This window comes from Rattus rattus, chromosome 11 (genome assembly GCF_011064425.1).
Source record: "Rattus rattus isolate New Zealand chromosome 11, Rrattus_CSIRO_v1, whole genome shotgun sequence".
NCBI classification, from domain to species: Eukaryota; Metazoa; Chordata; class Mammalia; order Rodentia; family Muridae; genus Rattus; species Rattus rattus.
In genome coordinates, this window is record NC_046164.1 from 64748301 (window position 1) to 64765700 (window position 17400).

The 17400-nt window shown below is 37.0% G+C and overlaps 1 long non-coding RNA gene across 1 annotated transcript; it reads left to right on the top strand.

Moving 5' to 3' along the window:
* The first annotated feature begins 12975 nt into the window (after positions 1-12975).
* LOC116912751 lies at positions 12976-16475 on the top strand. Its single transcript, XR_004389477.1, has 3 exons — positions 12976-13185; positions 15618-15690; positions 16323-16475. It is a non-coding gene; the product is annotated as an uncharacterized LOC116912751 (long non-coding RNA).
* The last annotated feature ends 925 nt before the right edge of the window (positions 16476-17400 follow it).

Sequence of the window (17400 nt, forward strand, 5' to 3'; positions counted from 1 at the left end):
GATACTATTATGTAGTTAAGGCAGTGAATAATTGATGGGTATTGCAGAGAGATACTATCCAGCTTGTTAGTGCACCAGGAAGCAAATATATTAAGATAGTCTATTACCAAAGTGAGATATTTTTGATTTACAGACATGGTTTAGAGTTTAGAGTGTAAAAACTTGACAGGGACTCTAAGCTAGAGTTCTGAAGGAATCATATGGAGTAGGATGCTAGCACTTTGAAGCTGTTTGTCCTCACAAAATACATGAGCTACAAGCAAATGTTCTTCTCATCTATATACCAAAGATACAAAGACAGATTTTAATATCAGCATCCACCTCATGTGATGATAGGGGAGCTAGGTACGATGAAGCAGTCAATGAGACATCTGAGTGTACTAAATCTTCAGTAAATCCGCGTTGCTCTTAATAGTGGCAGAGAACAGATTCTTTACCAAAACTCTCCTAGTTTTTATTTTCATAGTAAGATGAAATTCATGCCACGCAATTTAACCTAGAAAACTACGGACTCAAGGAAGTTTTGTCTGAATTTTTATGTAATGCTCGATTGTTTAAGTCAATTGCCCACTCACTGTAAAACACATTTGTTGATGTAGTGTCCCAGCCGCCACCTTCGAGATGCTACCACCATACCGGGCAAACACTACACTACTGTTTTATATAAAAGGTAGGCACATCACTTAATGAGTTGTCTGGCACATATTAAGGGACCATACCATTTCTATAAAAATGGAGTAACTGTATCTGTACTAAGGAATTGCTTTTGTGCAGTTAGTGTACACTATTGTTCACATCTTCGCATATTTTTGCACCATTCGAGGACACATTAGCTTTGAGAATCAGCTACTGCTCATTTATTTCAGGTATGCATTTTAATAGAAATATAATTTATGTGCAATAAATTCACCATTTTAAACTGTCACATTTGCTTTTTAAATTATCTTTAGTTAGTTATGCATCTACTCACAGTGTATAATTCCAGGATGGTCATAGGACACCAGCTCTCCACTCAGCAAGACTATATAACAACACGTAGACTTGCTATCTGAAAAGACCTACATTGTGGGCATTTTATATAAAGGGAATAATGTGCTTTTTTGTATTTAAATTCTCTTACTTAGTATTTTGTTTACAAAGTCCATCCTGTACTGTCACAAATCAATACCTTTTTCTTTTTATTGCTAAATATCTCTTTGAAACAATAGACACTTAATTGTAGGGAACTTCATAAGTAGTTCACTGTATGTTTATCAAACATTTTATCTACCCTTTGGTCAGTTGATAAAAATTGCATTATTTAAATGTCGGAACTGCTAAGAGTTATGCATTTTAAGGCTTTTGACATATATATATTCTAATAACCTTCAACTTCTTTAAGTTCAGTTTTACACCATTTGTATTACTTGCAGAATAATTTTATTTAGTTTCTATCACTGTGACAAAATACTTGGCATAATTTACATATAGAAATTCAGTGTCTTCCAAGTTCAAATTTTACTCCAAGGTCTCTTGGCTTCTCTCTCTCTCTCTCTCTCTCTCTCTCTCTATATATATATATATATATATATATATATATATATATATATATACACATGTATATATATTATGAGTATATATAAGTATATACTAAGAATGAAACTTCTGGTTAACATAAATCTATACATAGTATTTTGAAACTAATTACCCATGTAACTCTCCACTTTATATTTCATTTTTGCTACATACTTACTACCTGTCTATATTAAATTTGCTTTCTCCACTGTGTCTCATTGGTTTTGGATTATTTAGAGAGCTTTTCATGTGTACTGACCACTTGTATATCTTTGGAGAAATGTCCATTCAAACCATTTGCCCATTTTTAATTGAATTATCCTTCTAATTGATTTTCAATTCAATTTTTTTTCTCAATAACTTTAGGCCAGATCATTTCAAATCCTATTTCTTTTGTTATCATTGTACACGAAGAGGCAGGTCATCCTTGTGTTCTGCCCTATAACTAGGGTACTATGTTCTCTAGGAGTTTATTGTTGCCTACATAGTGTTAAGTTCTCATAATAGATATTAAGACTTCATTCTTCATTTTTACTTTTAAAGTATCAGTCTAATCTGAGTCTCAGCTTAATTTTTAATTTCATGTATGTAAAAGAATCCAAACAGAACAACACTTTTCTTGTCTCAGAGAAGGAATTGAAAGAGGGACTATGCTTATTTTGAAAATGTACAGTAGCTAGAGACTTGCAGTCCAATACAATAAGGTCTAATTGAACACTAATTGCATGCATGGAAAACTGTGTTTCTTAAATCGTCCAGTTTAGCTATTCTAAGACAAATATCTTCAGAACAAAGTTGGGCAGGGTTCTGTAAACCACTAGAAATCTACGGAAATTGAATACTGAGGCTGGTAATGAAGATTACTGGTGCTGTTGATTTTTATTTTTAATTCCACTAACGTTCCCAAACAAGTAAAACAAGAAAAAATTGAATAGAATTCACATTTATTTAGGAAATTTGAGAGAAGGGAGGGTGCATGCTTTAAAAACTAACTAAGGTAAGGGCATTAAAGAAAAATATTTTGTATAATTAAAATGTTTTATTTCCCAGTTGAACTAATGATACCAAATCTCTCATTTGGGGTATATCTTCATGAGGTAGTGATGATGGTGTTGGCAAGTTGAATCCATATTTCCTGAACAGGGTCTAATTGGAAAATTAAGATGGGATAAACAATTCACTGATATTAGAGTTATAAAGTTAAGAGAGGAGGTTAAATTCTAATAACCTTCAACTTCTTTAAGTTCAGTTTTACACCATTTTGTATTACTTGCAGAATAATGTTATTTAGTTTCCATCACTGTGACAAAATACTTGGCATATTTACATATAGAACTTCAGTGTCTTTCAAGGCCACATTTGACTCCAAGGTCTCTTGGCTCTTTTTTCTCTTAGTTAGGTGAAGCATTACAATACATTAAAGAATATATAGCCAAAGAAGGGATATTCATTTCACAGTAATAGAAAGAAAAGAGATAGTAGAAGGAACTTTAGGTCCTCATTAAACAGTTTCCTAGTTACCTCAGGTCTCCCAGCAGACCTTGCACCTTAAAGGTCTTATACCCACCCACCTTTCAGTAGTAGTACAGTTGGTAACCAATCTTTTGATGAAAATCTACGATCCAGATAACAGAAAATGTAGGATTATTTATTAATTTTTTGTTTGTTTCGTGTGCGTGGCATCTATTGAGCAAGTGTCAAACCATGGAAATAATTATCAATCCATTGTCATAATATTTTAAATTAGTTATACAAAAGCATTTAAGATGATAGCAGGTATATACTATGTTGGGACATATATCTTGAAATGGGATAGGCTGGATGTTTCATATTGCAATAGTATGTCTCTATACTCTGGCATTTGTAGATGTAACAGCCTTTGAAACATTTTTTAATGCACAAGTAAAGATGATAAAAGATATTTATGTTGGCAAAGAAAAAAGTGAGAAAAATAAAACTGGCAGGGAAAAAAAGAATGTAAACTGATTTCCAACTAGCGAACACTGTGTGGAACTATGTTCTTCATGTGTGTACATAGGTACAATTAGTTATATGAAATAAACCTGTGTGCATATAGAAAAGGAATGGAATAGCAATTAGTAGACTATAGCTGGCCAGAGACTCAGGATGAAAGCTATCTTTAAGTTGGAATGGATTATTACAGACTTCTAATATGAATAAAATACCATAAAATCTCTAATTACTGGATTATCAGTAATTTGGTGGTTTTCTAGGTGAATCCAGGATTGCGACAGATGGGATCTTAGAGAGTGAATCTCAGAGAAGTGTTAAAGTAATATTTGATTAAATGTACAGTTAACCTTTTCATGCCTGTGACTACATACTCTCTCTCTCTCTCTCTCTCTCTCTCTCTCTCTCTCTCACACACACACACACACACACACATACACATATATGTGTGTATATATTTATATATATGTCTCTCTATATACATATATACATATATATACGTGACAAAGTACAACTTTACAGAAGATGCATGAGCTTTTTTGTTTTTAATAATAAAAAATATAGCTTGTCAATTTAAACAGAATTTATACTCTAACAGTCATTATGTTGAATATAGTGCTCACTTAAAAGTATTTTAGATGATGTGGCCAGATTTAACATTTTATATAAGGAACTTGGAAATTCTTGGCTTTTAGTATTTGTGGAGGTTAGTTGGGTTTTATATCCAATGTCTCATACACATGTACAGAGAACTGTATTTTAGTCTGTTGACCATCTTAATGATGAGTTTCTAGTTGAATATCAGCATGTCATGTGGCTAGAATAAATAGAACTTTATAGCTTCCCAGGACATAACTGAATATGACAGGATTACTGTCCCTAGGTAAGATCACTTAAGTATTTGTAAAGGACACCCTGTTAAAAATACATGTTTTACTTAAATGGTAAGGTACAATGTAACTAGAAGTGACTTCAGAGAACAAATGTCCTTTGTGGGTATTTGATTCAACAATAACACACAAAAGCAACTAAGGCAATCTTGGTGGCTGGAAAGCCATGGAGTTGAGGCATCATGCTGGATAGGATGCTGTGCAGCAATGTGGAGTCTTTAACTTCCCATCTGCTTCTGTACTGGAGTGATGAACCTGAGATGGAGAAGTTGTGTGAGATGCTCCAGACAGGTACAGTGATGTAATGAGAGGGACCAAGAGGAAAGTAAAAACAGAGTCATAGAGATGATGTGGGAAAAAAAAAAACTTCCCAGGGGAGAGAAGAAATCCTCAGGGAAAATGACATGAAACTAAAGGGCACCACAGACCTGTTTAGGAGGCGGAAGAATAAGGCACACCCATAAGGTGGGATCAAGAAAGCCATTTGTTAGGGCAGAAAAGCATTACTCAAGGTTGGATGGTGGATGATGTCCATATATTGAAGGTTATTTTGCTTGTTTGTGCTTAAATCTTTACCAGAAGTTTCTTTGCTAAGAGTTGAGTGCGACTTGAAGAAATTACATAGCGTTTGTTAAATGTATTCTTCAACAATTTAATGCATACATACCATGCATTCTTATCAAATTTTATCAAATCTTCCAACTCCAACTCTTCCCAGGGCTGTATCTCAAGTCCCTCCTGACTTGATTTTATTTAGGTATTTATCTAATCACAATTAGTGCGGCCTGAATGTTTAGCACTCTAGTGTCGTCCATCAAGACATGGATGAATACCCTAGCATTAGCTCCTGAACGCAAGTTACTTTCCTTCCCCAAATATCACCAGGCTGCCAACAGGTACCCAGATAGGAATGGGGCATTGGCCTTACACCACCTCTATGCTGGGATCTTTAGCTGGGTTGGCCTGGAACAAGTCTTGTGCAGATAACTACTGATGTGGAGAAGCCGTGTATGCCATGTCCATAGGAGAGCATTTATCTCCGCTTCCTGGCTCTGGCATTCTATTTACCCATTTCTGTGACGTCCCTGAACCTTAGAGGAAGGGGTAGAACAGGTGTTCAGTCTACAGCTGAGCATTCCCACTTGCTTATTCTCGTTTTAAATGTCAATGTATTAGTTTTAGGTTGAGAATTTCATACGTAAGCCTTCTGTGTTTGATCAAATTCACTCTCCGTTTTCTCCCCTCTAACTACTTCTAAATCAGTCACCATTTATTTCCTCCCAACTTCCTACACTCTTTTATAAGATCATGGAGTCCACATAGTATGGCCTGTATGTGAGTGGGTGTAGGACCATCCACTGGATCATGGAACTGCATGAGAAGAAAACGGTATTACTGGGTTACTACCTTGTTGGGAAGATGCAATGGAATTTTAAGCGGCCGACAAATACAGTGAAGGTCATCAAGGGGAATGGGAAATTTCCTTGTATATACGCATGTTACAAAGTTATAGAAATGGTGGTAATGGCTATCAAACCCTGTGTATGCAATCAATGACATTGGACTATGTATGTGATTTAGTTAAAATAGCAGGTTTTTAATTTTTAAACAATTTTTAAAGCATAAATATAATATTTGTGAATGAATGCACAAAACCCATTTGACGGGTGAGCATGGGCATTAGAACATATAACAAATATGGAGAAAGTCTCACACTGCACGCTGACAATTGTCACAGTGAATGGAATTGGTTTTACACTTAGAAACTAAGACTCAGAATTTCTGAGATGCCAAAAGTTGAAGTTCACGCTAATTCTGAACCAGGAAAAAAGTTCAGTTTCTTAGCACTAAATTGAAAAGTATATTTCCGTATAACTCAATCCCCTTTAACTCCTCATTGCTCAATTTTGATGTTTAAATAAGTTTTGCTTTCCATTTTGAGAACTCTGATATAAATTGCCTCTTTCTGCTATGCACGAAGATTCCCATCAGTGGGAATAGTAAGCATTCTCTTATTGTGACAGTGCCATTTTCCCATATAGAGCAGTAACTGCACAAAACATGTTAAAGTAGTCAGCATAGTGTGTGAAATTTCTAGCAGAGAAGACAATTAAAATATTTTTCCATTTAGGTCATAGTTGCTTAGTTACTCATTACATCCATGTCAAATGGATGGATTTTGATGTTTAAGATTAAAATACCATACACAGCATAAGTTCTAACAGATCTAAAAGAACTGCAATTTAGAAAAAAAATAGAGCTTACTTTGTTGAATTCGTGTCAGGTTCATCATTCACTCTGAAAATTCTTAACAATAAGTAAGCAGAAGAATTCTCTCATCATTCACTCTGCAAGCTCTTACACTAAGTAAGGAAAAAGAATTCTTCGGTACTTAAAGCTCATGTTAGACTATCTGCGAAGATAAATATAATCAGAGGAAAAGTATATCAGAATTGAAGTACCTCTGACAATGGTCTAATCACATTGGGCAATTGAACATGTTTGTCCAGAGAAAATGAATTTGAATGACTAAGATTGGGCTATTATAATAGAGATTCACTAATCCACTGATCAGTTAAAATGGAATTTTCTCGAATTCACAATAACAATTTCAATAATTGGTCCATGAAGATAGAATCAGAGCAGTGTGTGTCTAGAGGAACCAGATATCTCCACGCTGCCTGTGTTTCTTTTTTCTTTTTTCCCATCTTTATTAACTTGGGATTACATTTCGATTGTTATTCCCTTTCCAGGTTTCTGGGCCAACATCCCCCTAATCCCTCCCCCTCCCCTTCTCTGTGGGTGCTCCCCTCCCCATCCTCCCCCCATTACCACCCTCTCCCCAACAATCTCATTCACTGGGGGTTCAGTCTTGGCAGGACCAAGGGCTTCCCCTTCCACTGGTGCCCTTACTAGGCTATCTATTGTTAACCTATGAGATTGGAGCCCAGGGTCAGTCCATGTATAGTCTTTGGGCAGTGGCTTAGTCCCTGGAAGCTCTGGTTGGTTGGCATTGTTGTTCATATGGGGGTCCCAAGCCCTTTTAAGCTCTCTTTTCAGTCCTTTTCTGATTCCTTCAACGGGGTCCTTCTCAGGTCAGTGGTTTGCTGCTGGCATTCGCCTATGTATTTGCTGTATTCTGGTTGTGTCTCTCAAGAGAGATCTACATCCGATTCCTGTCAGCCTGCACTTCTTTGCTTCATCCATCTTATCTAGTTTGGTGGCTGTATATGTATGGGCCACATGTGGGGCAGGCTCTGAATGGGTGTTCCTTCTGTCTCTGTTCTAAACTTTGCCTCCCTATACCCTCCCAAGGGTATTCTTGCTCCCCTTTTAAAGAAGGAGTGAAGCATTGCTGTGTGTGTTTCTTAACCTCTGAATGTCTGTAGGATGCTTCAGAAATTTCATTGTTCAGAATAATTATCAGCTCCATGAAGTGATCTGGCTTCATTTATAAAACAACTCCTTACTCCTGAGTCATTTCTGGTAGGATCCAGCCGCTGGTATCTATGTGTCTTTCTTTCCATTAACTCATGATAGTCTACATGGTGATATATCCCATATCCTGGTCATCAGAATAGAGAATTCAATGATGAAAGAGCTGGCATTTCAGCATGGGAAATGTAGGTGAAACAACTTTGATATGGTAAAAATTCAGTCGCATCACTAATAATTCTATAAGCTAATCAAATTCTTCACACATTTCTTGCTTGCAGATTCTTAATTTGTCACAAAAGAAATATTCAGCTAAACTTGCAAGGCGGCTATGAGAATGAAACATAGTTATCATTTAAGTTGCTTAGCTAAGGTCCTATATCATAGTATGTGCCCTTTAAGATTGATGATTACTTTTTTATTTGGCCTAGGTTCACATTGGTGGGAATAACTGAATATGAATGTAAGTGTGTGCTGGATGCATACCATATGTTCCACATTATTTTGAATGCATTGTTCATTTACATTTATTCCTTTAGTAGTTATCAGAACTTTCCTATGTGAGAGACCAAAGTTTACACAATGGGAAAATATCATTAGAGAATCTAATACTTCCCACTTTAACATGTTCTATTATATTGTACAAAACCACTAGTTATCAAACTGATAAATAACAGCAGTAAATATTAATGAGGTATTTACCATGTGACAGTTCCTGACACACACATACACACATGCACACACACACACACACACACACACACAGAGACACTCACATACACACACACACACATATATTCCTTAAACTTTTAGAATAATCATGTGAATTATGAAAAAAATTGCTTCTGTGTGGTTGTGGTATATAAATATAGTATCTCTGTGTGGTATTCACATTTATGTAAGTATACACATGTACACATGCATATGGGGATCAAAGGTTGACATCAAGTGCCTTTATCACTCTTCATCTTCTACTCTAACACCTACTTCCTCATTTTGACTCAGAACTCACTGGTTTGACTAGCATAGTTCACAAGCAGACTCTTGGAACCCCTGTCTTTAACCCTCAAGGGCTAGGATTATAGGCAGGCTACCATATCAGCCTAGCATTTGTGTGGCTAGGAATCTTATCTCAGGTCTTTAAGTTTTCATGGCTGGTAATGGGAGCCATCTCTCCAAACCAGGAGCTCTTACTTTTATTCCCAGTTTGCTTTGTAGAAAACCAATGCAAAAAGATAGCGAGTGAACGACATCTGTTTGTAGCATAGCAGAGTTTCAAATCCAGGCAGATTGTCCAAAACTCTCTTTTGCTGCTGTCTCTTTAAACATTGGCTGTTTGACTACACCGAAGGAAAGAAATTGAGACAGCTGCCAATCAAGCGTGGTAAGCAATTGGATGCTATTCAAAGTTTAATGGGAAGCTATTAGAAGGCTTTAAATAAGAAAGTGATGGAAATATCATTATGCTTTCTAAATTCAACCTGACTTGTGAAGTGGGAAGACACACTGGGACAGCTGAGGAAGCTGAGTGTTTAGGTTCGGATGCAAGCTTTTAGAGTTTTATAGGAAAGAGGATGGTTGAACAAACTAGTGATGTTGGCCGCAATTACGGCTTGTTGATGTGGGAACCATTTGAATGTTTAGGGCAGAGGACTTAGGAGGGGAATTAGATATAAAACATGAGAAAACAGAAGAGGAAACAAATTTTGTTATAGGAGTAATGAGTTTAGGACGCATAATCACTTTTATAGGCAAATGTTAAGTTCTATGAAAAGAAAAAGGTTGGTGAGAAATTTGCATGCTGTCATAGCACAATGCTCATTTCCAAAATAGATCAAGACAGCAATTATTAAGAACAAACTTCCATAGGCTCACTGGAGCCTCCCCCATCCCAGGTCTCTACCTAATCCCAGAGATGCTTTCCCCCACAACAATTTCATCCTCACCCCTAGCACTTTCCCTTCCCCTCCCCACATCTAATCCCCATCCCCAATCCCTTCCTCACCTCCTCTCCCACACAGTTCTCTCTCTCTCTATCTACACCCTAAGACTATTTTGAGTGAGATGCAGGCATACTCCCTTGGTCCCAGCCTTGGGTCTGTGTGTCGTAGCATGGTTATCCTGTACTATATGGCTAATGTGTTGTGTGTAGTTAAAAAAAATCGTACTCTGCCTTTGCCTAGGAGCTATGATCAAGCTACCATCATCCCCTCCTGTCTTAGCTCCAGAATCAATGGCAACCAGCCCTAACCCAGTTCCATTTGAATCTATGATAAAAACCTCACACTCAGCTTGTCACTTTACAGTTTGCCTTTGTGGCACAATTGTTGGGCACGAATACCTCCTGCTTGGAAATGCATGCCCTTATCAACTTATTATGTCTGTCTCTCCCTCTTCTCTAAACTTGGTAGTCTGTATCAGTTAGCTCTTGCCAACATCTTCTGCCTGTAGCAGAGGCTGCAGGCCCTAGCTGCCCCAAGGCCTTACATGATTGCAGTGTCCTCTTTCCTCCAAAGCATGGCAAAAAAGCCCCTTTCTCTTTCACTGCATCTCATTTTCCTCTTGGGACCTGAAAGTCCCACCTGTACCTTCCATTCAGCAATTGGCCCTCCAGCCTTCTTTATTGACAAGTTAAGAACAATTGGGGAACAAGAACTTAGTGACAGAACCTCCCTTTACTCTAATGTCCACTTTTAAGTGAGTATTTACCGTGTCTGTCTTCTGGGTCTGAGTTACCTCACTCAAGATGATATTCTCTAGGTCCATTAATTTGACTACAAATTTCACAATGACTTTGTTTTTAATACTTAGATCTCCCCCACATTTGTGGTAGATACGCAGCTTGATTGTCATGTGCGTTCTCTAACAATTGGAGGGGAGCTATCTCTGATTCTGTTGCCTGCCATTGGATCTCCTTCCCCTGACTGAACTGCCTGCTTGAGCCTCAGTGGAAGAGCATATGCTTATACTGCTGGGACTACATTTCCCAGGGTATGGTGGAACCCAAGTGGGGTTTGCCCTTCTCTGAGGGGAACAAAAGGGGTAAATGGGGGAAGGGATTTGTGAGGGTGGGTCTGGGAGGAGAGGAGGGGGAGGTTGCAATCTGGATATAACATGAGTTAAAAAATAAATTATTGAAAAACAAAGTGGAACAAAGAAGAAATTTTTGATATTATAGTATAAATTAACAACATTCCTTCCTACAAATTTTTTATCACCCTTTCTGTAGCTGCCTGTCTTGAAGAAGTCTGAAGCATCCGTATCCTATGGCTTCATTATGGATCTAGCCAGCCTCGGGACATCCACTCAACAAGACCTCATAGATGGATAAAACAGAAAATTCCTTTTATCTCATGCCTTGTCTGGTTGACTGGAGATTTTGAAACAGTGAATACAAAGTAGTTAAAAGTGTCACTAATCCTGATAAACCGATTCTAAAGCTATCACAATAGGAATAATGAAAGCAAAGGGGCAGGCCTAATTTTCAAGCTTCAATTGAATTAACAGTAAAGGATATACATAGACTAAAATATCTTAAGTAGATGTCTCAGACAACATCATAGAAAAGGGGTGGAAACATTGTAATAGCCAGAGAATCAAGAAGTCCAGTGTGAAATAATGTCTCCTAGAAGTGACAGGGAAATTATACTAGTGATATCTCAAAACAGTGACAAAAATCAATGGCCATGTCATTTGTGAAAGGGGAAAATCTCATAGAGCCCCACCTCTGGGGGATGGAAACAAACTGCATGTGACTGCTGAGAAAATTAGCAATATTTGTATGAGGGATGAGTCCCCTATTTCTTTATCCAATTTCAAGTAGTCACCCCTAAAAACATATATACTAAAGCAACAATAAACAGACAACAATCTTTATATTTATACATTAAACATTTATACATACATATATATGCATGTATATATAGAGTAGTTGGGTTATATATGCATAAACATTTGTTTGTGTGTATATATATATAGCTATGCATTTATGATATATATATATATACATACACATATGAACAATTAAGAAATAATAGGCCATTTAAAAGTGAGTGAGCAGAGGGAACACAGAATGCAGAATGTGTGGGAGGGAGAAAAGGGGAAATAATGATGTACTTAAATTTTAATTAATATATAAAAATATTTTAAGGTAATACAATGTATTTTTTTTTATTTTCTTGGCTTTATTTTCCTAAGTGAAGTAAAATCATTACCACAAGTTTGTAAGTGGAGTCTAAAACTTACTTTTTTTTTTTTTTTTTTGTTTTGTTTTGTTTTGGTTTTTTTTTTTTTTTTTTATTAACTTGAGTATTTCTTATATACATTTCGAGTGTTATTCCCTTTCCCGGTTTCCGGGCAAACATCCCCTTCCCCCCTCCCACTTCCTTCTGGGTGTTCCCCTCCCCCTCCTCCCCCCCCTTGCCGCCCTCCCCCAACAGTCTAGTTCACTGGGGGTTCAGTCTTAGCAGGACCCAGGGCTTCCCCTTCCACTGGTGCTCTTACTAAGATATTCATTGCTACCTATGAGGTCAGAGTCCAGGGCCAGTCCATGTATAGTCTTTAGGTAGTGGCTTAGTCCCTGGAAGCTCTGGTTGCTTGGCATTGTTGTACATATGGGGTCTCAAGCCCCTTCAAGCTCTTCCAGTTCTTTCTCTGATTCCTTCAACGGGGGGCCTATTCTCAGTTCAGTGGTTTGCTGCTGGCATTCGCCTCTGTATTTGCTGTATTCTGGCTGTGTCTCTCAGGATCGATCTACATCCAGCTCCTGTCGGTCTGCACTTCTTTGCTTCATCCATCTTGTCTAATTGGGTGGCTGTATATGTATGTGCCACATGTGGGGCATTTTTAATGAAAAGAAACATGAAGTAGTACAACAGGGATACTTATGGCGTAAGAGTGGTTGCTGTGAATGTATGGGAACCCATGTTTGAATTTACCCCAATTATTGAAAGTCAAGTATGGATGCCTATGCACCCGTGGCCCAAATACTGCTCAGAATGAGGACAGCAGGATCACCAGGGCCAGCATAGCTTCAGGTTCATTGAGAGACTTTGTCTCAAAGGAACATGACAGAGAATATATAATAGACTCGGGGGATCATTAGCATACACAGGGCATGTGAACCGGGAAAGATGACAATACTTTTTAGAAATAGGAAAAATGATTCATAAAGAGAGTACATTACTCTGTTTTCTTTGACAGCAAGAATCATTTTTATTCATTGCTGTACTCCCTGACACAAGCACAGTGTTTATGAACAAGTTAGTGACTGCATTAGACGGCATTAGGCATGCTTCTGTGACAGGCATCTCCAACTCTTCTGAAAGGCTCTGAGGTATGTTTCATTTTCATTTCCATTTCATAGGTCACAAAATTGATAAAAGCTTAGAGTTGTTGCTGTCCTATTTTACCTTTGCATCCAGTTCTCTCTGTATAAATGTTTAATTAAAAGCTCCTGCTGAAGAGACTTAACCCAAACTTTTTTTGAATATAGTTCTATATTTTAAAATTTTGCAGTTACCACAAGATCATTTTGTTGAAGAAACAACCAACTTCATTAATTCCTTTGGAAGCACCAGGACTGACCAAATGTCACGTTTAAGTCACCCAATTAGTGTGACGCACCATGATCATCCTTACAGCCTTATATACCCATGCAGGCTCCTGTTAAAATAGAGGTTTGCTAGAAATATGAAGATATAATACATGAATAGACATAATTAATTTTAAATTAATTTTTAAAAAGAAATTGATGACTATAATTATGTAAGTTACTCGTAAGAATATAATGAAAACTCCATTTGCCATCAAATAAATGAACTCACACTTGTGGAGTTTCAGTATACTGTTTTCACATAATTCTTCTTAAATATATTAAAATGTAAAAAAGAATATAAACAGCCCCAATTAAAAATAAACCACAACTAAACACCAATATCATCTAATTTAGTCTGAAAACAATTCTTTAATGAACTCTGGTTGTGGTACAAACTTTAATAAATATCCTTTTATTTATTTTCCTAGTCCCTGGAAGGCTCGGTTTAGAAACAATTAATTATACTAATTAAGTGATACAATATAAGTAAGCAAACACTGTTGCAATAGTAAATAATGAAGTTTGTAATCATTAACCATTCAATGATGTTAAGCGTTTTTCACTTATAAGTCGCAACTTTACATGGATAAACATATAAATAAAATAAGAGAAATGCATTTTTTAGACTAGGAAATATTAGAAATAGCATTATTGATGAAGACATTAATTCATTGATGTCTGTAGTATTTTTCTCTAGAAAATTCACACGGCATCTAAGATTAAATCTTGCTTTTGCTATGATATGTAGACAAGGCTGACCTTGAACTCATGATTCTCTTGTCTTTGCCTGTAAAGTTGGGGAATAACCGCTGTGTGTCACTTTATATTTAGAGGAATATTCACTGTTGTATCTCACTATCATCTTTAAAGATAGAAGATGACATAGGCAAAGCAACTACTATGAATTTATAAGGTCTTCTTTTTTGTATGAACTTTGACTCCTAATAATGTTAGTGGCAGCTGTGATTGACATCGGCTTCCTTCACCATGTGTAAACATTTAGCAGTATGACAATGCAAAAATTTTTCATTCATTTGACAACAAAACAACAGAAAAAAACAAATCAAACCAAACCAAAAAACAAACAAACAAAAACCCAGAGGGTAAGGATGCTCACCAGTTTCGTGAAAATAAAACTTCTATATTTCAAGTCTTTGTGAACTCAGAGAAAGTTCTATAGAAATTGTCAGGAGAGAATCTGTCATGTCCTTAGTATTAGGGTCAATTAAATAGATGCTTTTTAGGATTTTTTCACATTCAAAAGACCTAATGCCCTGCTTTTCAGGTCCATTAAATTAGCATCTTAGTGGTATATACCCAGTCAGGAGCTATTTATGTTCAGGAGGGAATTTGAAATAACATGGGGAATATCCAAATGATGGTCAATGTTAATTGTTTGGAAAGGGCCTTGCTCCATGTCTCACCACAACAACATATGTGGAGTAACAAATGAACCATCAGTGTTTACTGACTCCACGATTAGTCAGGGCTGTGTTCTCCTAATGTACAATTGTAGTACAGCCTTTGCAGGTGGCTGAGTTCTTTGGCTTAGTGGATCCAAAGGAAAGTGTAGCCCTGTTCAACCCCAAAGTCCTACCTTTCCTTTCATGTAAACCCTCATCAGACTTTCTGTCTTCTTATTAGCATTACATTTTACATTCTATTCTACTTTATATCTAAGAATGTTTGCCTGCATGTATGTATATGCACTGTGTATGGCATCCACAAAGGCCAGAAGAAGGTGTTAGATCCCCTAGAACTGGAGTTGTGGGTGTGTCCTGAGCCACCCTGTGCGTGCTAGGAACTGACCTTGAGTCCTTTCCAAGAGCAGCACGTGTTATTAACTGGGGATCCATCTCTTTAGCCCTGACATAATTACTTTTTTATATATAATTACTTTTTAACAGAAAACCTGTCTTATAGTACATTAGTCCTGTTAATTAGATCGGATCCCCTTTCAAGTTCATCTCTCTTTTAGTGGGTGGCAATATTTGGAGTGAATTATGCACAGACAATTCACCGGGTTGCTAATTTAGGAAATAAAAGCTAAGTTATTTCAAGTGTGTAGAAACAGCTTTAAAATAAATTGACACTTGTAAAGTTATGATTATTTTCATTATTACTCATTTCATTAGTACTTCATGCAATTTCCTTATTTTGTCTTTTGTCAGGAAGAAGAAACTGAAGGTTAGAGAAATTGAAGAGCTTCTTCAACATTAAATGGAGAGCCAAGAAATTGTTAAGGTGGGATTAAAATCCAGTTATTTCTAAAGCCCCTGCTTTGTACATATTAGACTATTAAAAAAAAGATGTATTTCAGACATTTAAACCATAAGAACACAACCCACAAAATCAACTGATCAGGATTCATGGGAATTTTCAGAGATAAGGGAACATACAGGAATCTGCCCTAGATCCTCTGCATATATGTTATGGCTGAGTACCTTGGTGTTCTTGCAGGAATCCTAGCAGTGGGAAATGGGGTTGTCACTTTTTTTTCCTCTACTTGTCAGACCTTTTCCCTCATACCTGGTTGCCTTGCCCAGTGTTAATGTGATCGTATGTGCTTGTTCTTATTGTATCTTGTTATGACATGGTTGGTTGGTGGAGGCCTGCTTTTTTCTGAGGGTAGACAGGGGGTAGTTCTGCAGTAGAGAGGAAGGCAGGGAAACAATGGTTGGGATGTAATGATGAGAGGAGAATAAAAAATGATAATGTTTTCAAAAATAAAAAAAAATCTGTTCTAACCTATCTTGTTTTGTTGTTGTTGTTGTTGTTGTTGTTGTTGTTGTTGTTGTTTTTGCCCCCCACCCCCTGCCTTGGACCTGAAATGCTAGGTACTTTTGGCTTTATTTCTTCATTCCATTTTGTTTCAGATATCAGTTAACGAAGACCTTCCCTTCTTCCATCTGTCATTTATATAACAAATAAAACCATTGATTTAGTTTTGGGGTCTTTTGGATGGACTCACTGAAAAGAAGCATTGATTACCACACCCAATGATCCCATTAATCTCAAAAATGCCAGAGGTAATTATCTAAGCTCTCCAGTGATGGTTAGGGCTACCTCCTCAGAGGGACTGACGATGAGAGCAAGAATTAGAAATTGGCTGGGTAGTTTAGTGTAAGAAGCAATGAGTTTCTTTTGGGGCTGAAAGTCAGAAACATCATTGGGTTTCTTGGCAGTTTCACCGTTGCCACAGGGAAGAGAAACCAGATATGCCCTACTGATCTCTCATCTGATTACTAAATTATTTTGGGGGAGCCTCTTCAGAGAGAACGACATTACAGCAGCAATTATGTCCTGTTCAAAAAACTCCTGGTCAAGAGAATAGAGTCCCTAGCCTTGGGGGAGAACAGTCTAATTGTCCACAGTCAATGACCTGGCTAAATGTGAAACTCGAAAAAAGTTGACTCACCTTAAATCATGGTAAAGATTTGGGCAGAATAATTAGTGTTTTTAAGGGATAATGTTTGCTTCTTTACAGAATTCTCATCCCTAGGACAGCCGCTTATTGGTCCACAGTCCTGCAGCTTCAGAATTCTGTCCACTTTATTGTATTATTCAGGAAGATACAACATCACCTTTTCTTCCCTCTATCTCTTTTCTAAGCACAATTTCCCTAACACCATGTGTTTCCCCAACATTTCGGGCTTCTTTACTCTTTCTCTAACCTACCCTTTCCCTCCATGTGCTTGTTCATCCACCGTGTATCTGTACTGCATGCCAGTCCATGTCCTTTTCCCTGTACTTCCTTCTCTAGGTAACTGCCGAGATTTCATATCTTGCATTCTCTGAGAATTTTTCTTGTAAACTCTAATAAAAATGCCCTCAAAATTAAAAAGAAAGAAAACCAAATACCAATATCATTTGTTAATATTGATGGGAATATAATCTAACTATAAACTTGTATATAGAATGGTCATGTTTTACATACAAGAGAAAGCATAATTA